This window comes from Pseudopodoces humilis, chromosome 5 (genome assembly GCF_049639895.1).
Source record: "Pseudopodoces humilis isolate 2021_Gansu_Grassland_sample_001 chromosome 5, ASM4963989v1, whole genome shotgun sequence".
Taxonomy (NCBI): domain Eukaryota; kingdom Metazoa; phylum Chordata; class Aves; order Passeriformes; family Paridae; genus Pseudopodoces; species Pseudopodoces humilis.
In genome coordinates, this window is record NC_142204.1 from 44104184 (window position 1) to 44127097 (window position 22914).

Here is a 22914-nt window from a genome sequence, read left to right on the forward strand (position 1 = left end):
GTTATTTGCAGTCAAGATAACAAATATTGGGCTACATATTCTAGAAGTGCATGCAACTCTTTGAAAAACAATGAAACCTGTAGAGATCCAAAGATAAGAAGATAAGAGGAACCAGTCTAAAAGTTACAGCAACCTACAGTACGTGAGTTACATTCCCCTGTGGCTCTGAAGCTTTCTGGCCCAACCTGGGAGAGGGGAACCACTTCCCTGAGAGCAGCATCAGCAGAATTTCCATTCTTGAAATCAGAACTGCAGCTAGTGAGTGGAAGCCTATGCATTAAGCACTATATAACATTTATAATGTCCTCTCAGTTCCTGCTATCAGTATAAAAATCACACTTGGGACTGGCAATAGAAAAAACACCCCTTAAAACTTGCAAAAAATTTTAAAAGTATGAAATATTTATTCTCATATTCATAATTCTTATCTAAAGAGACCATCTGTTTCTCTGTCCAGAGACTCATATATATGCAATATTTCTCGGTGGTACATGAAAGTATTAAAAATTACTTTCAGCTCAGTGAGGGAGGTGAATACCCCTCAGGCACCTGCTTCTTTGGGAAGCTGTGTTTTCACAGCTTCCATTTACTTCAAATTAACTGTATTAAAAAGCACCAAAAGTTACATCACAATAATCTCATAAATTCTGCTGTGCAAAAGATCCAAAGTGGAAAACCTATCCATTTGTAAAGATTTATTAAATAACTGATCAAATAAAAGAAGTGGGGGTGACTACCTGCTTCAAAATGCAGATAAGCAAACCAAATTCTGTCTCACTGTTACCAGTACAGAGTGGGAAATTGCTATGTGTTTTGATCAGAATGAAAATAAATCTTAAGGTTTCAGAAGGAAATAACTTCAAACTGAAAACAAAATTTCACAGATGTTTTAAAACCCAGTTTATCATCCAGAGTGTAAGCTACCACTTTCAATCAATGGCATTAAGAGTGTTTATAAAAAAAAAAAAATGTGGCCAATGAAAAATAAAAAATGGATTCATTTGCTAAATTTTGGCTTCAAGTCCATTTGTAGTTAAAAGTACTCAGTGTATTAGCCTGGGCTGGGTCCAAAGGATAATGACTATGTTGAATAAATAGAAATGCACATTCTAGAATTTTATTATTCCATTAAACCTAACCTTAACAAAAACCAGACAATATCCTAAAAATACCACCTTTAATAGCTGTTTCATGTGGGTAAATCTTTTCTTTGATCGTCAAGCTATAATACTTTTTTATAAGGTCCCAATTATCTAAATAAATATTTCAATAAATATTTTATGCTGAACAAGAGCTCTGTAAAGATTCAATTCATTACTTTAGTAACATTTTTTTCCTTTTAGGAAGAGTCTACATAGTAATGAATATTTGCAAAGAAGAACAGATATTTCAAGAGGTTTTATTCAAGCTTCAAAATAGTTTCTCCAGATACCTTCTGGGAAATTATTATATTTGGGAGAAGTATGCAATTTGCAGCTCTATGACCAATTACTAGAGAGGCATGTTTCATAAGAATGACATTTGAGATGGAGATATTTTCTGAGGAAAATGGCAAGACGAGGCAGGAAATGTTCTTTAAAATATCAAATAGTTGGTCTTTCATCTCCCAACTTTGGTGTTTATTTAAAGTCATATCACCAGATCAATGTCAGGTCAGTTGCAGCTAAATTGGCTGAAGCAGAGACAGTCATTAAAGGGATGCATTCCATAAAGAGAAATCCAATTACCTTTTTCATTAGAGAAATCAAATTCATTTTCTGATTTGGTCAAGGACAGTCACTGTAGAAAACAGCTCACAGGAGAGAAGCACTCAAGACTGTCATACAGCACACAAGTTTTAGATATATATCAAATGCCCCTTGTTTTAGAAAAATATAAATTTCAATTTAATTTTCAGAACTTCATATAAAGAAATGTGTGTGTTTTTCTTTATTCATATTTCACAATGTAATTGCTGCACAGCATACATTTATCTCTGCTTTACTGAACTGTGTTTGAAAACATTGCTGATATGTGGGAATAAAATAAAAATTGAACACTTTAGTCTGCCTGCATCTTACATAATCAAGGTAAAATAGGGAAAGCCAACTACAATGCAATTAAGGAATTTATTTTTTTCTTGAACTAGGTGATGCAATATACTTTAATCAACAATTACACTGCTTCAGTTCAAAAAGGAATGGCCCCAAATATAGACAGTGTATACACTTTCATTTTTTTATTGTCTCATGACAGAAGCAGTTACACTGTATTAAATTGCAAAAGCAAAGCTGTATCACACACACTGCCTGACTTTATCAGTTACACAAATGCCACAAAAAAATTCATTTCCATTAATAATTAGTATGTCTGATATACATTACGGAATCCTAATTTTCATTTTACATGATAAAATATGACTTTATCAGCTATTCATATTACTCACTTTATATTAATTACACAGCTAACTCATAATGGTTTAAAAAAGATATATTGCTGTCATTGATAGCAAAATGTTGTGATTGATATTTTTCTGTTACAGAAAAACAAAATTGTTCCTTTTGATATGATATCTTTGATGTTTGATATAATCATTAAACTACAGAAAGGCTTGGGTTGGAAGGGACCTTACAGATCCTCTAGCTGCAGCCCCACCCTGGGGTAAGGGCAGGGACACCTTGCACTAGACCAAGTGGTGTAGATATGACTTGACTATACAATCATTTGAAAAATGACGTTGTATCACATAGAAGAAAGAATCTGGGATTCAAATTCATTCAGAACATGTAACTTACTCAGACAAGAAGTGCAGAAAGCAAAATCATAAAAAAACTTCAAAAAAAACCCCAACAAAAAAGTAAGATACCTCAGATACCTGAGATGTACCAAGTGGAGCAGTAAGACACATTAAGGATCAATTATTTCCTCCATGCAGTTACTCTTTGAGCCTATTGTTCAGAATATTCTGTACATACTTTACATCTCTCTGTAGACACTCATGTCAAATCAGTTGTACCTCATAGGGTTCCTCCCAGCAGAGGTAACCTCTGCATGGGGAGTGTCAGGTAAGGCAAAGTATCTCTTCTATTATAAGTTAACAGCAAGTTAAACTTCCCTAAAAAGTGAATTAAAATAAAAAAGTAAATAAAATAAGTAAAATAAAAAATTACCTCATTCTTTGGTCATGCCTACAAAGTATCATCCAAATACTTCACTAGCAGGAACTATGCTATCCTCTTCAAAGCAAAGAGAGAACTCACAGAAAACTGGTGTGGCACAGGCTGCTGGCCAAGCTGTTTTCATACAACAAATTGCATTTTAGAAAAGTAAAAATATAAAAGTACATGAGTTGGTTTAATAGTAGCACTTCTTCATATAAGCAGCTACAGAAACTGTTTCTTACTAGAGAAATGGACTCTGGGCTTTAGGACACAATATATACTATGCAGCAATATTCATGAAGTAGAGACAAGCCCTTAATAGAGCATTTTCTTTGCTGTATTCATACTTGGATAAATCATCAAAACAAGGTAAGAGAAGCCCTCCAGAATTCAACAGAAGGTAGAAGAATCTAAGATCCACAAGAAAAGCCTGAAAACACAAACCAAATTGTGAAATATGAAATATTTTTGTATTATTTTGATAACGCAATGAGTAGTGAAAAGTCTAACGGATAGTAGGCCTCATAAAATATAAAACATAAAATATCAGTAAAGAAGCTGTTTGTGTGCTACTACTCAGCCAGAAGGATTTGACTTCATGGTGTTATTGCTGGAAAATGGAGCACACTGAATAGCTGCATTTGCCAAATGATCTACCACTGTCAAATACATGACTCAAGTACTAGAAGTTCTAATATTTTTCAATTTTTATAATTTTACAATTTTAAGTATCTTATTTTAAAACACAAACCTGTTTGTAAGTAGCACTATATTAATTTCACTTAACACTCAGCCTTAAAATAGTGCATAATTCTACTCACCCAAACTCTAAACAAGAAACATTTTCAATGCAACTGGGGGACTTCCTTGATAAGAGTGAATATCATAAATCCTAAATCTTTTGGAAATTGTAAGGATGTCACAGTGACAGGACAGCCCAGAGGGAAGTCTCCCATGGCAAGACCATGAACATTGAATTCCTCATCAAAAGAATCCATCAATAGTTTTGCAAGGACTGAACATTGCCTGTGCGTTTCTGAAAAGTATGTGAGTTTTTTTCTAGAAAAACAGGGGCTAAATCAGGTTAAAGTAATTATGTTCTCTGAAGTCAGAGTGTGAAGTAAATGAGAGCTAATGCATACCACTGAGGGGATACACTCCCCTTGCTTTGCTGTATGTGCTTTTAGGTAAGAGCTATATATAGGTGTCCCACTAACTGCACATCAATTCTTTATCTTATCTCAGTCTTTAAGTACTACACTACATCACAGTGATCATATACCAAACTAGGGAAACATTTAGTATTCAGTCATTAAAAGTTTCTATCCATCACTTTTCTCTTCTTTGAGATATGTAAAAACTGTGGAGCTGTTCACTTGATGTGTAAAAGTAACCTTTAGGGATCATATGATCCTGCCACTCCACTCAGCCCTAGTGAGGTCACATCTGGAGTGCTGTGTCAGTCCTGGTCTCCACAGGTCAGGAAGGCAAAGACCTATTGGAGAGGGTTCAGGGGAGGCCACAGCAATCTGAGGGGTCTGGAGCATCTCCCTTACGAGGAGAGACTGCGGGAGCTGGGCCTGTTTAGTCTGGTGAAGATTGAGAGGGGATCCCATTAATACATATAAATATCTCAAAGGGGGGTGCCAAGAGGATGGTGCCAGACTCTTTTCAGTGGTGCCCAGTGACTGGGAGCAATGGCCATAAACTGAGAAATAAGAACTTCTACCTCAACATGAGGAAGAACTTCACATTGAGGGTTGCAGAAAACTGGAACAGGCTGTCCGGGGAGGTTGTGGAGTCTCCATCTCTGGAGACATCCCAAACCCACCTGGACACATTCCTGTATCACCTACTTTAGGTGACTGTTCTGGCAGGGGCTTGGACTAGACGATCTCCAGAAGTTCCTTCAAACCCTTCAAATTCTGTCATCATACCTCAACTGTTATACAGCTTACACATGATAATATGCAATGCCTTTTTTAATTCTGAAACTGTTTTGGCAGTTGAGCAGAAGTGTCAAGAACTTTGTTACACATTCTTCTGAAATAACTGTTAATTTATTTCAATCCCCTCTGCTGCATTTTGGAATAAACAAAATGTGTAAGTGTTTGAAAACAAATTTAACAAATATTTGTAATTAGGCTTACAGATCTCTAAGGCGGATGATATTTTTAAAGCTAAATATTATTAGTCAGCTGTAAATACACTACTAGATTTTAAAGTTCTGTCTGCTTCCTCTGTTTTGGAGCATTCCTAATTTAATTGATTTCAACCCTAAAAAAAATGAAGCTTCTTTTAAGTTACTTCTTCTTCAGTTTAATTGCAATAAGTTCTTCTCATATTTGCATATTCAAAGCAACAACAATCACAGAGACAAAATGGCCCCTTCAATATACTCTTTATTGTCTTCTCATTTTAATCAGAGACAGAACATTGCTCTTGTCTTACCAATACATATTGTTTTAACAATAAGTAAATCCTGAAAAACAACATTAAATTGCTGTCAAATTCAGTAACTAATATGAGTGATAAAGAATATTATGGTTCACTTTTGTGGCTCCCACAATGGTCCCCAGTACAATTTTGAGCATTTGCATATTTCCCACCATGTTTCCTAAGTATTGCTCTTACGAGCTCTTATTCTCACAATCCACAACATTTGGACACGTGTACTGTCTTACACCCAAATATCCACCAAAACCAGTTAAAAAATTTCTTCTGTATAAAAATGGAGGAGGCTTATGTTAATTACTACCATCTTTACTTATCCATGCAAATTTATTTCTCCACCCACTGAGGAAGCAGCAAGTCTCTTCTTTTTTAGCTGGAATGTCTTGATTTGGTTCCAAATATTGTCATAATGGTTTAAGTGCAATCCATGCTGGGATAAAAACTCTACAAGATGGCAAGAACAACTAAAAATATATACACTTCAGGTTCAGCTTCAGAAAAGTCACTTCTCCCATCACTTCCTTTCAATTTCCAAGTTCAGTTAGGACAGAATGCTCCACAAAGACAACATCTAGCACACAATGAATTTCTGGTAAAAAACTTTAGATACCAAAAGGTTAGTTAGGGAGAAATCTGATTTGCAATTATTTCAAGTCTATTCAACTTATTCTGGAAATTATACTCTGTATTTTAATACCAGGAGAAATAATTTCTAAATAAATTTTGCTTTTCTTAAACGCCAAACAAAAAATTTAAAAAAATTAAAAATTAAAAAAATATTAATTTTCTTTTTACTGGAAATTCTTTGACAGTTCATAAACCTAAGTAACTGTGTAGGATCAATCTTACAATTGAACCAGAGCTTCTGCAAAAAACTCTTAAGCTGTGCCACTTCATTTCCTAACATGTTTCAAGTCCCTACTGTGCACACAAACCATTATATACGTGCAACAAAATATCCTGGCTGCCATGTGGCAAGCACTTGCTGTTTATATAATCATTGACAGCGCATTTCAGAAGACTTTTTTCCTTGCTTTACAGCTTTATTAGTGTTACAAATGCAGAAGCAGAGGTCAGGGTAATGTCACATATTACAGACAAAGCGTGAGACATAAAGCCACATCATGATTTTCATTTAAGGCATTCAGCTCAGTTCCATTTTCGGCTGGCATAGCAGGAAAGTTTGCTTTACTCATTTAGAGATCTTAGTGGCTCTGGTGAAAGGCCAGAGACAGAAGTCATGCCGTGTTTGGTGCACATGGCACATGCATCTAAATCAATACAGATTCTTTGTATAGTCAGTGAAAAGAAAAAGCATTTCTGTGGTGAAATTCACTTCAAAATAGATTCTGTTGTAAAGATGCACCTATTTTTCTTCACTCTACACCAGAACCTGCTCAGATGATCACACTGCTGGCAATGGAAGTCTGATAACATGAATCCCAGCATGGTTTCCTACATTTCTTAGTGTTTCTCACCAAAGTGCCATTAACCTGGTTAATGACATATGTGATGGCTCACAATAGATGAGGTTTCGTCATAGGAAAGGGCTGTATTCATGCATCTTCTGTAGCTCAGAATCAGACTCTTCACAACCTATCCTTTCTTTAATTCTATGAATTACATTGTACAAACCAAAGCGCTGAAGAAAGAATTGAGCCAGCACCTGATTAGTACAGAGGTAGCCTATGGCAGAAGGTTCAAAATGAGTTCATGCTGAAAGAGAATTTTTATGCAAAATTCAAGTAGCAGTTTTTAAATTAGGGTTGGATCCATAACGTTTTGGAATATTGGAGGAATGGAAGCATTTCCTCATTTACCTCAGCATTTACAGGTTCCCAGCTTTGAGCTGTACAATCACATGACATAATCATAGAGGTTTTGTTTTAGCATATATGAAACTATACACTAAATGGTGGCAGACCATAATTAAGGTGTGGTTCATCCTCTGAGCCTGTCTTAACCTAAGCAAATTTTTTGACATCTGAATGTACCTGTCACAGACAGACAAGTTCACCTGCCTGGTCCCATAAGGACATAGAACTCAGGAAGGTTGCTGTCTGCAGCAATGAAAAACAAGGAAAAAATTCTGGTTTGATTTGGCACAATACAACATAAATGCTGAGCTGTTCTGGATAGATTGCCAGCCATTCTGGACATACTGACAAGGAGTAGTTACGTCTCTAAAGTTGGCTCTTCTGGGCTTTGCAAACAGGAAGCTTACCAGAATACCTGCTGTAGAGCAGAATACCACCTTAGGCATGGAATAAATATCAGTTCCCAGGACATGAAGGAATCCCATGCCAGAGAGGTTCACAAGACAAAGGTTTCTACTGATCAAATTTAATTTCAGGCCTGTCTTCTTTCAACATCTTCATCTAACAATTTTCTCAGTAACAGTTGCACGTACCCGTGTGCTCCAACAGATGCAGACAGCTTTCTGCATGGGCCATTAGCTATTACTCTTGAGCAGTGCCATCATTTTTATTTGTATCATGATGCCCTCAGAGACTCACAGTTAGAGTTGTAAACTGTCAATGCAACGTCTGTGTAGTCTATGTTTTGATGTGCCAGAAGGTCATCATTTGCTGTTCTGACAATCGTAGTTTTGATGTTCTTGCTCTTCAGAAAAAAAGTGACAACACACATGTCACTTGGTGCCTTTCACATGCCTTCTCCTTTCACACAAATACTTTTTAATTAGATTTGGTGAGTTAAAGGATGAAAGAAGAATGTGTACAAATGTATAAATAACACTTGTCCAACACTTGAGTACACAGTAAAAGTGTGATTCTGTGGCATGTGAGGGAGCAATAAAAGTAACCTTTGTGACAATACTTTGTGACAATAGCGTATTTCTAATGAATTATTTGGGAGGTTGCTATTTTCTTCTCTGTTTAACTTCCACTTAGCAACTAATGAGGGAGTATCTTGTTATGAATGAGTGAATGTGAGATACAATGGGTGTTTCTGACACTCAATTTTTGGGAATTGATTTCACTTTACACAGTTCATTCTTGATCAACAGCTAAATAGGGTAAATATAAGTTACAGAAGCGTATCTTTCAAAATTCTCTATTGGTGTCTGTGTAAGGCAGAACCTAGTGAAAACAAATGAAACTGTTCAAATGAAGAATGTGATTTCAAGCTCTGATGTTTGCTCTCTGCCTCCCACCTCTCTGTACCCAGGCACATAACCACAGGAGAACCATCTGAACACTGGGATGCCGCTGGCAATGGGCAGGAGGCACACAGGCCACTCTGCTGAGACACTCACCTGTCTCCCCTTGCCAGAACAAGGTACCTAATTAAATTAAAATCCATCTCCATGCTGCTGACACCACGCTGCATTTCCAGTTGATTCAAAGCTGTGATGTACTGACAGCTCAGAGTGGTTTCAATCTATTTCATTCCTTTATGAGAAGTCTTTACTTCAGAGTAAGTAAAGGGGAACTTGAAACTTCCTTTACATGGCCTTTTCTGTTCTGCACTCAAGGAAAACACAGCTACTACATGACAATATTTTCACTCTAAATAGAGAAAGAGAACATTTCTGCACAAAACAAGTTTCTCATGAAAACTCTTACTGGAAAACAAACAGAAAAAATTCATGAAGCACTTCTGAAAAACCATTCATTGGCTCTTTCCCATATTTTCTTTATCATACTTTAAGGGATTATACAACTAGAATAATATTCATGTGCAGCTGCTGGTCCTTTGACAGATTTATGGGCAGCATCATTAATTGTTTTTAGTTACCTTTTCATACTGAAGTTACAATCACACTGAGAACATAATCCATCAACCTATTATAAATCCTTCTGTTTGTCCCCATTTCCTGTGCAATTCTGCACTTGAGGTGCAAGCATGGCCACAGTTTTGTTCAGTCCTCTTTAAATGGTAAAGAATTACTTCAGTCTTACTTCCAGAATAAAGAGTACGTACAGAAGGTATTTAGTGGAGGGTGATTAGTACCAGTTTCACTTCAACAGAAGAAAATCTCCAGACTCTGCTGCAAAGTCATTTGCTATTCTGAATAACAAATATTTTGTTTTGAAAAGCCAGTCAATTATTTTTCCTGTTGGATTATGTTATTTAAGAAAACCTAGACAATTCTTTAACAATTCAGATTATAATTAAAATGTAAAAATATCCATAAAAAATTCACAAGAGGATGTAGTATCTTATTAGAAAGCAGAGAAATAATTATTACTCTTAAACTGTATTGGCATTGTTCAAGGAATTCTCAGTGCTGAAAGAAGAACACAAAATGAATGTCCCTATTCCCTGAATAGGGAACTTTTGGGATTAAATATTCAAAAAAATGAGATCATAACTAAAGTTGTGTCTATTAAAAAATCATAATATTGAAGGCCTTGAGAATTTCAAGTGATACTGCTATTCCCTTAAAATTGTGTGATTGGCTCAGATATACCAAATTAAGAAAGATATAACCATTAAGTTTCATTTTATTTTCTTTCAGGTTTTAAGGTTCATGTTTTTGCAGACTTTCCACCAAATTTGATGCCTTGAAATAAAGTAGAGGATAAAACACTCATATCACACAAAACTCCACTTTGGCTTTCAGATAAAAATGCTGCTACTGCAGAGTCAAGAAAAAATACTACAAATTTTAGCAGCTCCAAATATTGATATTTTTTTGTACAGTAAGCACCAAAGGGGAATCTGGTTATTAAACATTAATGGATACAACTGAAGATGTTTTACACTGATTCTTGTTTGGGAAGAATATTGAAGACACACAGGGGATAACGGTTTGTGAAGAATTCCTAAGTATTTGTTGGGTTGCTGGAGAGGATTTTAGAAAAGGAGGTACAGCAAAAAGAGAGCTGAGAGAAATTGCAGTATCTCTAGGGACAGAATTTTACACTCCCTCCTGGACTTGTGCTGAAATATGTTCCATAGCCAATTTGACAGTAAGTAGATAAGAGGTTTTGCAGACTGGGAAGTCAAGGATTGCTAGAAATGACTGGTAGTAATACTGCATTCTCACATGCCCTTGGCTATAGAAAATAGCAGTCTTTAACCAAAATGCTTAGTTACTGAGCATAGGCAGAACTTTGTACTTTTGTTGGTTTTGTTCAATAAGAAGTGAAAGAATACCAGAACCTCTGGGCAAAGAGAACATTCAAAGAGAATGGAAAGAAATTTGTTTCACTTTTAAGCACACTTGAGAACACAATCCTTAAAATACAGTTGTTTTTCAGCCCCTGGTATACTTTCATTTGAAATTTAATATCTCTTATATAAACAAAGAATCAAGATTTTTTCAGGTTTTCTTTTGGGCTTCATATGTATGACTATCCATCTGCAAACTTTCATCCCATGGGGAAGCAGGATTGATGCCTCTTAGACGGAAACAAGCAACATTAGATCATGGCTGCACAGTTATTTGCCATCAGTTAGACATGCTTATTTTTTATCTGCTGTCTACACACAAGACCATGGGAAATCAGCTAATGGTCACTCATTAAAACATACTTTTGCCTTATACATATTTATGAGAAACACTGTAGCAAAAACCAATACATTCTTTCAAAAAAGAACAAAGGAGAAAAAGCTCAAGGAGACCAACTTTACATGAAAGGGAAAGTTAGTTTTCTTAAATGTTCAGATGTTGCAAATTAAAAAATGCTGCTTTATCAACATGGTGTAAAGCAGATTTTTTTATCAGATTCTCTTTTGAACAACAATTTTTGGTCAATTACTACTTCCCATGTGGACCTTTCTCAAGGCTGAGCCATACTGTGTGCACAGCTGATATGGTACAATCTTTGCTCTACAGCTGGTCTTGTTTGTCATCTCGGCTTACTTGATTAAGTATTTTAATCAGTGTTTTGCTTAAGACCATGCACCTTCTGTTGAAAATTGTCTGGCTGGTATTTAGTTGAAAACCAGTTGACTTCTCAACATCTTACTTAGACTTTGTCCATTTCTCATGCCATAATTTTTGAAGGGTTTATAATTAAATTCTTTCTTTCTTTCTTACAAAACAATAATGAATGTTCTCCAATACCTGCAAATTCTCTACAAATAATGATGGTAAGCAGCTTCCAATTAAGCTGCTAAGCTGTTTTAAGTTTAGTATAATGCCATGGAGAATATATAACAAGACTGCCTTATTTTGCTTTAAATTTTGACCTTTTTGCCTCTAAAAACCAAAATCTGGGTTTAGTAAAATATTTATCCCTTATTTTCTGACTGTTTTGTTAAGTTACCCCTTTTATTCAGCCATATCAGGTGTATTGATAATTTTTTTCGGACAAAGTAGTTCTGATTTTTCTCACAGAGTTCTTGGGAAATGAAATGCAGATTATATTTACATGCTTGAACTAGCTTCGATGTACAATCTGAAATCATATTTATTCTATTCATGCTGCCTATGTTTATATATGTCTTCCTTATGATATTAACATAACCCAGGAGCATTATCATTTGGCTTTTCCAAGTAGACCGTTTGGCTGAGCTCCAACTCTTTGCCTTTCTCTCAGCACAAGGAGGGAACCATGGTATTTTGGGAAAATGTAAATCTGCCCTCCAGAGCTCACATCATATTTTCTTAATATCTTCTAGAAATTTTTATTGATAAATGAGAAACAGAAGCTCTCTGACTAAGCATAAACAGAAGGACTTAAAAATATTATAGTTTTACCTTATAACTGTAAAGAAAAGGCAAAGATTGTTAGATTATTAGTGTTCTCAAACAGTAACTACATATTCCCAAGTGATATGAGACAAAAAATTCACTTTAATTGGGAAAAGATAAAGATACTATATTTACTGGATATCCACTACTGCAAGAGTTGAAGTAAATTCATATCTACAGCTGATTTACTCTAAATTATATCACCTCTCTATCAAATATATATGTTCTGCTTTACTAAAGTTTCACCCTCCTTGCCTCGACTACTTTAGGTCACCTTTGAACCAGTCCCTACACTACAGTTTTGATGCCTCTGAATTCTCACCATTAAATATAAGTCCTTGCTCAAAAAAAAAAAGTATTTTAAAATTACTCAGCCCAGGACTATGTAGCCGTTTGTACGAGAGCACTGTGACATTGTACCTGACAACTCCACTCTAATTCCAATTTGAAAGACAGTCTATTGAAAACTAAGCTAGTGCTGATGCATTTTAACCCAGGTGCATATTAACCTAGGAGGCATACTGCAGGTTTAACTGCTACCTAGACAAATTCATGTGGTAACACTTCAAGCATAAATGACAAATGCAAGCGGTGATGCTCAGTGTATGTATAATGCATAAAGCAGAAATACACATTCCCTGATGTCTTTTGTCACATAAGCAGGAATCTCATGAAAGTGTCCGTGTCAGTTGGCTGAAAAATTGGAACAGAATTTTAAAGGTTTATTTTATATAAGCATATAAACTTTATCTAAATATGCTTGAAAACTAGTAATGTCTGTAAACACTTTTATTAAAATTTCAGCTACTCTCTGTATATTGGCAAAAAAATTTTATAACAGATGAATAATGAAACATGATTACAGTTCTAGATTAGCTAAAATCGATGTGACCTTATGTCTAGTATGAAACATTTCTCATGTTTATTTATATACAGTACATACAGGCATTTTAGTTTGCAATAGGGCTTCCTGAATCCTATGAAAATCCAAAGTTTAATAAAGAGCCTTATCAGCTTTGAAAACATTTTTTGATATAAAAATGAAACAAGAGACAGTCAAATATGACTGAAAGAGATTCTTGAAAGAGAGATGGAAGACAGAGAGCGAGAAGTGTGGAAAAGATAAAATACTAAAAATGAGAGTATGAGTTGAAATAAACTTATTAAAATTGACATATTAATGTATAGTTGCAAAAGAATGGAGATCCAATTCAGAGCTGTTTACACTTCCTTCAAAAGAAAGGATTGACACTGACAGGTAGATTATCCCTAGATTAAAGAAAACTACAGCTTTAAACCAAGTACTACAATATTTCATAGGACATCTCAGATGGAATATTAATTCCTGAAGTGTTTGAAAGGGAATCCAAACAAGTGTTCAAGTAAGACAAAATACCAACCTACAGGACAAGAACCAAGCCAAGGAAGACCAAAGGCAGGAGCCTTTGCTTCTTCCAGGAGCAGAAAGTTCACATCTAAGACCCCAGTGTTATCATATGCTTGAGAGACAGGCAAAAATTAGCTACTACCTGAAGTTATTAAATATAAACTACACCTAATTGGAGTATTCTGTAGATTTTTCACTTTCATGAGTAATTAAGATATCCTCAGAACACATAGAATCCAGTGCTGTCATGTGAATCATTGAAGGAACAGAGAGGAGCAATGGATAATTGCTTTACTATCCCATTGGATAAATGTGAAGAGACTTCATATGAGTCTTCAAAAGCCTTTTGTCTGCTATGGAGCAATGCTAGAGCCCAGCAAGGAAAACTCTAAACTGCCATCAATGCTAGCCAGTGTGTCTTCTCAGTGGGCTGCAGTGCCATCTACACACACTTTCAGTTCACAGGCAGCTGATCTAACGTGCTTTGGCCTCCTGAGACGCAGGCAGATTAATTATGATGAAGGACTACAAAGTATTGCTTTCATTTTTATGACCCAGGCCAGACATCTATGCATTGTGCGCTTCTTATGCTGGGTTTGCAAATATGGATTTGCCACCTTTTTTTATCCCATGCCAAATGAAAAGTAATGAAGGTAAACTGATTCATCATGTGAATATTTCATTCCAGTTACTAGGCAAATAAGTTAAACTATGTTTTAATCCTGCAGTCAGCAGTCAACAATTAAATTTAGTTTAGCATGAGAAGATTTGAGTTTTTCTTTGCTCTGAATGATGTTTTATCAACTGTTGATTCATTGGGGCTTCTTCTGTACTGGTCTACAAACAGGAAGGTGATTATCACTGTTGAATGAAGGTTCTTTGTGTCAGATACCTCTGGTGATGTATCTTCACCCACCCCAGTGACCATGAAACTTTTGGGTTCCAATAATGTTGGACATAAATTTGAACAGCCCTTGAATCCAGTATTGCAAAGCTACCTATCCCTGGCTTTCCACACAGATGTGTCTACTATCAATCATTTTAAATACAGAAATAAGGCTACGAAATATCTGGGACAATCCTGCAAACACTCTATACACAGAATTTGCAGGCAAGCTGGGGATCAGGCAATAGAAGGACTGACTGCAGAATCAGATTCTTCAGTCTCATGTCCTTAGCCACAGCTAGTATTAAAAGCTACAGACAGAGTGACCATTAAAAAGCAATATTTGTATCATTTTTAGTAAAATTATTTTTCCATCTCTCACACAATTACCAAAAACCCCACAAACCCCAAAACAAAACAACAAAAAAAAGCTAAGAATTACCAATGACGGTAAACAGGACATAGTTAGAGCTGTTACTTGCAGCCTGGTGCATACACTTGGTTAAAATAATCAGGAAAATTATTATTTTTTAGCTGTTTCAGTGTAACAATCAATGTAGCATAAAACCAGCAAATGGGTGTTTGATTTCCTATGTCATATATTATACATATATAATATATCTACATATATGCATGCTTCCTCTGTCAGATACTTATATTAAGCCCTCTTACAAGGAGAAAAAGGAGGATGTAGGCTTTTGGAAAAATAAATTACTTGATGGATTGAAGTTTTTAAAATTACATTAAAGGTTAGTTTATTTTAATAGTGATTTTTTAATAGCACACTTAAAAGTGGTAGTCACTTTTTAGTGACTACATATGCAAGTACAAAAATATTAATATATACATAAGAGGTACTTCTGCCTGTCTGTCTTCTTATGATCTGACTGGCAAAGAATAACACCCTGAAAAAATTAAACTGGGACACAGGTCCCAGTGACACAAAGACTTTTGTGTGAGCAGCTGTTTACAGACTGCAAAGTCAAATGCAGTCAGCATTCCTGAGCTCAAGCTCTTTCCCCAGTCTCCGAGGCAGGGAAGTCTCTTACACTGAACTATCTACCACCCTCTTACTGTCCTGCTGGTCTCCTGCCTCCCAGCAGCATGCCATCCTCTAGTTTGTCTCACTGAAGATCTTCCCATGCCTATAATGAAAGAGCATTACCTAATAAATAAAGGATCTTAAGGCTTAAGACTTTTTTTTCGTACAAGCTCAAAGATTAATTTTGTCCTCCATGGGTTTTTTCCCCATTGATTCTCCTGGTTATACAAAATTATCTAAAAACATTCTTTGTGAGTCAGTGAGAAAGCTCAAAGTATGCTAGCTTTTTGGCAATCCACATTGCCCCCACACTGACACAACTCCACTGCAATTTTCACTCCCAAAGTAAATTCAAAATGCTAGAAAACAGAAACGGGCAGTAAGAAAGTGCTTCTAGAAAGGAGGCTGACGAAGACCTGAAGACACTCTCTTGCTGAAGAAATGTTACTGAAGCAAAGAACCAAGTACTTTAAATGGAAAAATTAGTATCAGGTAAAAGGGCATACACAAGCAAACCAAGGCATATTTGCAATTTTTTTTTAAGCCATAGCATCACAAAGTCCTCATTTGAGCACTAAGCAGGATATTTCTGAAAGGGTGCTATTTATGAAGGGCATTTCTCTGCCAAAATTCTTGTATGACATTCTAAAAATATGGTATTTACACATCTACACTATTTTTACAGAGAATGCCCAGTCAGCACTGACAGCATACATATGACTGCCTTTACTAAATTATTTCACAGTACTCATTCTGCTATAGGAAGATACTGAAATAGAACTAAAATACCTTTTGCCGCTGGCCATTCTTGCTTTTCTGTTGTTTCACTATTTGATTAGTTTGAGTGTATCTTTCACATTCTAGAGCCTATATTTTTCTGATCCAAGAAGTTTCTGGTTTTCAAATTCTTACACTATTTTTATTAACACTGTACATATTGGCATTATACAATTGTGTCATTCTTTAGAGAAATATCATTAATCGTAATTACTTTAGCAGTGTTTAGAGGTTTTATAAGTAACTTGCAACATATATTCTTTCTTTTTAGTAGTGTGATAGCAACAAAATTCCATCTAGAAAATAAGTCCTGTGGTTTCTGACTATGCTCCTTTCTCATTAACTGCACTATAAATTAGGAATGCAATAATAAATATTATGGCACAATAATTAGAAATAGATTAAGTTATCAGTTGGAACATGACTAGCAGCAGATTCCTATAGCTTACATTGTTTCACAGCAGTTTTCCATTTATGAATAAAACTGGGGACTCTAAAATCTGTAGTTAGCTTCCTAAGATAAAAATAACAAAGCTTTTGGCAACATTTTAAGCTGTCTGACTTTGTACTGAAGCTGATGGAGAAGGTTCATATGAGCCATTTTGCTGACTCCTGTGTGGCTGTAATATCTGAAATTGATGGGTGGTAAAAGAACACTGAAGAGGAAATTTAAGAAAGTTCTGTAAGGCCATGACCATCTTCATTTCTAGACTTTTTTTTGGACTCCACATCATCATAGCAATAAGAACACGCTGCTTTATAGTTCCTGGAGAACAAAATAAACAAAAAAAAAACCCAACAACAAAAAATCAAACCAAAATCAAACAGATGAAAATATTAAGGAAGGTAAATAAACAAGGCCCATTTAATTTCAGCTCTTTGAGTTCAAAGGTACTTGCAGAGACAGCTCTACTAGTTTGCTATACTGGAGATTTCATTGCTTTTTCATCACAGTAAATATCAAACTATGGGCATATTTTGGACAAGCTTTCTTTTTCCTGGAGCTGTCCTTGCAGACACGTGATATTTATTTTCTCTGTGAAAAACAGTCTAACATGACTTTCATTTAAAGTAATTTTCTAAGCTAACAGTATTTCTTGGCCCAGATCCCTAGTCTGAGACTTGGTCATGAGAGGACAGTCAAAGCTTCAAACTGCATTTGGACTTTTCTGCTCCTACATACCCTCAAGCTCTGACTCAGCTCTCAGTATTCAGACTGATAAACACCAATGTTGTTTGATCACCTCTTCAAGGCATCACCATCATATCAATTTGATGTATCTGCGGGGCAAAAAGTGTGATCTTTTTACACCTGCAGCTCCAGTTACAAATGTGCAAGCTTCATTCCTCTAAGAGCAGTGAGGCTCACACACCTGGACTGATGAGGTGTAGCTATGGCTTGCCAAGGACAACATATTTTCTTTTGTTTGTTGGGATGCTAGCAAGAAGATGCTTCAGCTACAGCAGATGATGGAAGTGTAGCTTACCATACAGATACCTATTGGAGGTGAATTAGTGTGAGAATCTTCCCAGGAAAATCTAGCAGGTTGCACGTGCATGGAAAGTATAATGTATCTCTTTGGAACTGCCCTTTGCAAAGTTAACATTTTGATGTTTGATGTGGAAGAAAAGTCTCAGCTGTTCTACACAAGGCAATAGAAATGTCTTTTCCAAACGAAAACAAAAATGGAGAAGTTTATGATTCACATGGGATCCCAAAATACCTTCTGCTGATTTTGAAGGTTAACAGTTCTGACTCAGGAAATGCATCTTGCCAAATTCAGTGGAAAATTACTGTGAAAAAGGATGAAAGGGCTTAATTCTGCTCTCCATTGCACAGAGTAGGGCAAGTCCATTAATGTGACTTTATGGCAAGAAGGACCCTTATTTTATATCCACCTAAAAGAGAACAGAGTTCAACCTAGACTTTACTGTTCTGCCTGCATTCTTGTCCTTCACAAGGCAGTCATACTTTCCTGTCACATTTTATTGCACTCTTATGAGATTTCTTTTGACAAAAATTGCATATCTTTCACTCTGGGTGCCTGTTACTGTTCCTCATTAACAATATATAATGCATATAGCACAACTGGCATCAAAGGGGGTGGCATGCTCAATTTAGGAACGCATATGCTACATAGTTGCTGGAAAGTATATATGAAATACAGAATTGAAAATTACAATAAATCTTCATGAACTAAATTAAATTCCAATCATGGGACATAGTTAAAAAAAATAGACAAACACTTTTAGAAATTATGCCAACTGCAAAATAGTTTCTAAATATTAATTAAAGGTTCTATTTAGAAGAATTTAATGCATGATTTCCTTACCATCTGTATTTTTAAAGTCTGAAAAGAAGAAAAATGCAACATCTGGTTAAAATTACTTGAAGGTACTAATACTACACTGCTTGAATCTAAATTCAATAAAAGCATTCACTCTCCCTAAAAACATATTCTTCTCTAAATGAAAAGACTACCAATATATTATCTTAGTAGATTTGTCATGTGTCTACAAGCAATGTCAAACTGTATTTTTAGTTATGGAGTTTACTTAATCCCACAAGGCTTTATCTTGCCTTTATGTTGACAAATGAACAAAGCTGAAATGTATGGGATCTGAGCTTCTGTCAAGATACACCCTGTTTCCAAAGCCATTGTTCTTGCACAGCTGTTTCCTTTAAGCTATTGACTTAAACACAGTTTTATTATTCTTCTAGGCTTATTAATGACTTCCTCAGTAGATGAAGTTAATTGTCTCCAAACTTTATCTTTGTAGACAAGGAAAGAGAATGCAGCAGAATAATAACATGATATACCAAGATGCAATGGGGTGACTTGGATAACTAATTTAACACACATAGCTGTGTTGTGGCTAAGTTTTCTTATTCCCATGTTCTTGTTTTTAAAAATATACTTGCAACATACTACCAGATGAAACTGAAAATGTTATGTGCATTGCTTGTAAGACCTTTCAGTCATTAGCACAGACAGTAATCATTGGTAGCACATAGGTGCTGCAGTGAAATGATTAAGTTAGCAAGTTGGCTTGCTGAGCATAGCACAGGAGACAGATCCCTTACATTGAATTACCATGTCCTTTCTAATCAGCATTCTTCACAATAAGTTCTTTCTCCTGGATTTTAACATTTATGATGAATGAAGGGTTGGTAGGCTGCCTATAAAGGTGCACAAATAGTTGAAAATAAGTGATTTGCTTATTGTTACCAGCAGAAGCCAGTGCAGGAACATCCATAAAATGCTACAGTAATGTCAGAGGTGATAGTAGTGTGTTTTCTTCATTTTATTCAGCATCTATGTGTGGCAATGCATTCTCTGCAGAAACATGATTTTGAATAATCCTTCAAGGTCTTGTTAACTGCTTTGCATAAAAATATTTCAAGAGTATGACACGAAAACTGTTTGCACAGAATAGTTAGTCTAGCTGTCAGACATGCTTGAGAGTGTCCTCTTTTTTCATTTAGAAAAAGGATACACTTTTTTTTCTTAAAGCACCAATTACTTTCATATAAATACTTTTTAGTTGTTGTTTTCAAGCAAATTAAAAGCTAAAGAAAACACTGGAGAAGCACAGAAAATAGCCAGATTATAGACAGGCTGTTGTTCCTTAGTTACACAGACATGAATAGAGAGATAAATTTGAACTGCAGTTCTTAACAGGAAATTCTTAATCATCTAGTCAACAGCTGCCATCCTGTGAGCAAAGTGGGGAACCCATAAACCTCAGTCTGTACCCTGGAAACTGAATATGCTGAAGATGTATGGAATAGATGGAATAAAAGCACTACTAAATCCCCTCAAACTACTACTACTTCCTCTTAACTCCTGACAAAGACCACAAAGATATAAAGAAAATCTGCCACCTCACTAAACATCAACTTATTGTTGAACAAAGTACAGAAAAATATATTTCTCTTCAGAACCTATGAGACAGAGACTTGGCAGCGGGGATCCACAAATGTATGACCTCCAGATTGATTACTGCATCTCATTGTATCCAAGACTGAAAAATACGTACTGTGAAAAGAACTCCCACTGCTACAAAAGCAGCTGCTAGTCTGCTTAGCAACACAAGCCACTGTGAATGCATCATTCTGGCACACTGGTCTCTGCACAAGCTCCCTCACGATTTCAGAGTCCAGGTGGAGGTTATTTCCATGGTCCCCAAAACTCTCTGTGGGACTGGCCTTAGGTACTTGAGAGGCTTCCATCCCGTCTGCAGTGATGACCTTTTCTGACAGCTCTGTTCCCTTGGAACAATGAAGCTGTCAGCCAAGGGAAGATGCTCAGCAATGCAGAAGGACTAACTTTATAGAAGCTAAATCTTGGTGAGAGTGCTACCATTCAGAAGAGAGAGAAATGACTACATCACATCAGCTGAAATCCTCAGACCTTCCCCAAGTTTCTTCCCCACTAAATTGAACCCTGCAAAATGGGTGGATATATTGGATACCAGTCTTCAGTATATAACAACTGTCAAATGTAAATACAAAATAGACACACATAGTGAGAGGTGTAATACTTTAATAACTACTCTTATTTTGTGGTTCCTAGATTAGAAAAAAAAAGCAGAGAAAACTGCCTACCTACTCTATCTCAAATGTATCCTCTATTGAGGCCAATGAAAATTACTGAAAAGTGAGTTTGAAGTCATTCTTCCCAATTTCTTGCTCACTGAATTAGAATTATTGGTAATTACAGTTTAAGTTATTTCCCTAGAAAGATAATGGTCCCTACCACCAGTAAAGACACACCTCTCTCTTTCTCTCATAAAGTACTTCTGCTTTTACTTTGGGGAACTCAACAGTGATAGGAAATTCAAAGCAGCCAACTTAGAAGTGCTGTGTTTTAAACAGTGCAGTGCTTCAGATGGACACAAAAATATCCTCTGAATATTTCTGTAAAAGGAAAGGAACATTCAGTCTCAAAAAATTTAACTCACTTTAACAACTGTTTTCAGCATCTGAAAGAAAAATAGCACAGGCTGTCATAAACAGTTATTAGGATCAGAAGGAATGAGACTGAACTTTTAACACTCTTTTCATACTATCACGATGTCACACTTAAGTCCTGGGACTTCATCCTTAACTGAGATATGGGTGTTACTGAAGAAAAGTGTTGCACAGCGTTCAAAAACGTGTCAGCCGGTGGAAGCAACTGGACTGAGTAAAATCCTTAGGGTAATAAAATGACCTGGCATGAATACAAATGTATATAATTCACTCAAGGGATTATATTTCTGACATCATACACTACAAAAACACTGCCTAAATGCTTTATGGACAGCAGCAGAACCCCAAGAACAAAACAACACTGCTCTCTGAAATCATCCAGTATATTATATAGAACAGACTGTGAACTCTTCAACATTTGAAGTTCAAAAAACTTTAAAAACATGATGAATAATTCAATTTTTCTCTCAAGTGGCCTCATGCAATGGTGCTGGGAGTTGGATTCAATGTTTATAAGTAAACTCAAACCAGAGTACCAGCTACTAGTGCTACAGCAAAAGGAGTGGGAGCTCTCTTAAAATTTTTAAAGGGCTCCTCCAAATTTACTGGTTTGTGGGTTTGATCTGTACACTACCTTTTACACAAATACTGCTGTAAGGGTTGTGGGATGATCATTCTCACATTGTCAAACTAGTTTTGATAAGGCTGCAGTTAAATTTTTATAAAAGTGCATGTGGTATCAGACTTTTAAAAATATCTTGGCTCTAACGTCATGAGTATTAGAATGGTTTTTCTGACTTTATCAGCACTAATGCTGATAGTTAGGACATTTTGCACAGAGGTTCACAAGCTACAGCTGCATGGATGGCATATTGAGTTCTGTAATGTTGACGTGTTTTGCTGCCTGGTAATGTTCATTAAGTTAATGCAGTGGAGTGAATACATTTTTCTGTGCTACTACTAAGTTTTAGAATTTATTTTTATTTAAATACAAAGTATTCAAACCGCTCTTCCAAAAATGAACTGATCATTTGCTGCAATTGTATGCCTTATTCTGAAATGCATTATGTTTTTAGCAATTTTATTTAATGAATCAAAAATTCTAATGCCAATCTGAGTTTTCTCGGACAAGTCTGCCCTACATTGCCATGTTGCAGTGAATGCAAGTCACCAGCATCTGTGCTTCTTTACTAAGAGCAGGTGTAAAGATGCAGTTCAACCGCACAGAAAGGACCACATTCACCAAGGCCTACCTCATGCAACTCTGTACAGATAAAAGTTACAGCTATGGTTAATTGAGCCTATACTTTCTCCTGTGTGATAAAAGTATAGCCATTAGACCTGGCTAGCAGATTGCTGTGGTCATGCCCCTGCTGCATTCCTGCAAATCTCCTAGTCTTAGTTTCTTTTGCATAGTCTCATGGGGCACTGATTAAAACCTCAGTAAAAGGGATTCAACCTTCTACATAATATTGACCCATTTGACAGAGAGGTCTCTCCTGGGCTGAAGAGGAGCAGGTAGATATCAGAAATTATGCATCAGGACTGCACAGCAAGGATGGTCCTTGGTGCCAGTGAGAGCTGTG

The 22914-nt window shown here is 36.0% G+C and overlaps 1 protein-coding gene across 2 annotated transcripts in view; it reads right to left on the minus strand.

The window, feature by feature from the left end:
- Positions 1-22914, minus strand: part of TMEM117 (transmembrane protein 117) — a 174743-nt gene that overhangs the window by 68322 nt on the left and 83507 nt on the right. The window lies entirely within an intron of this gene.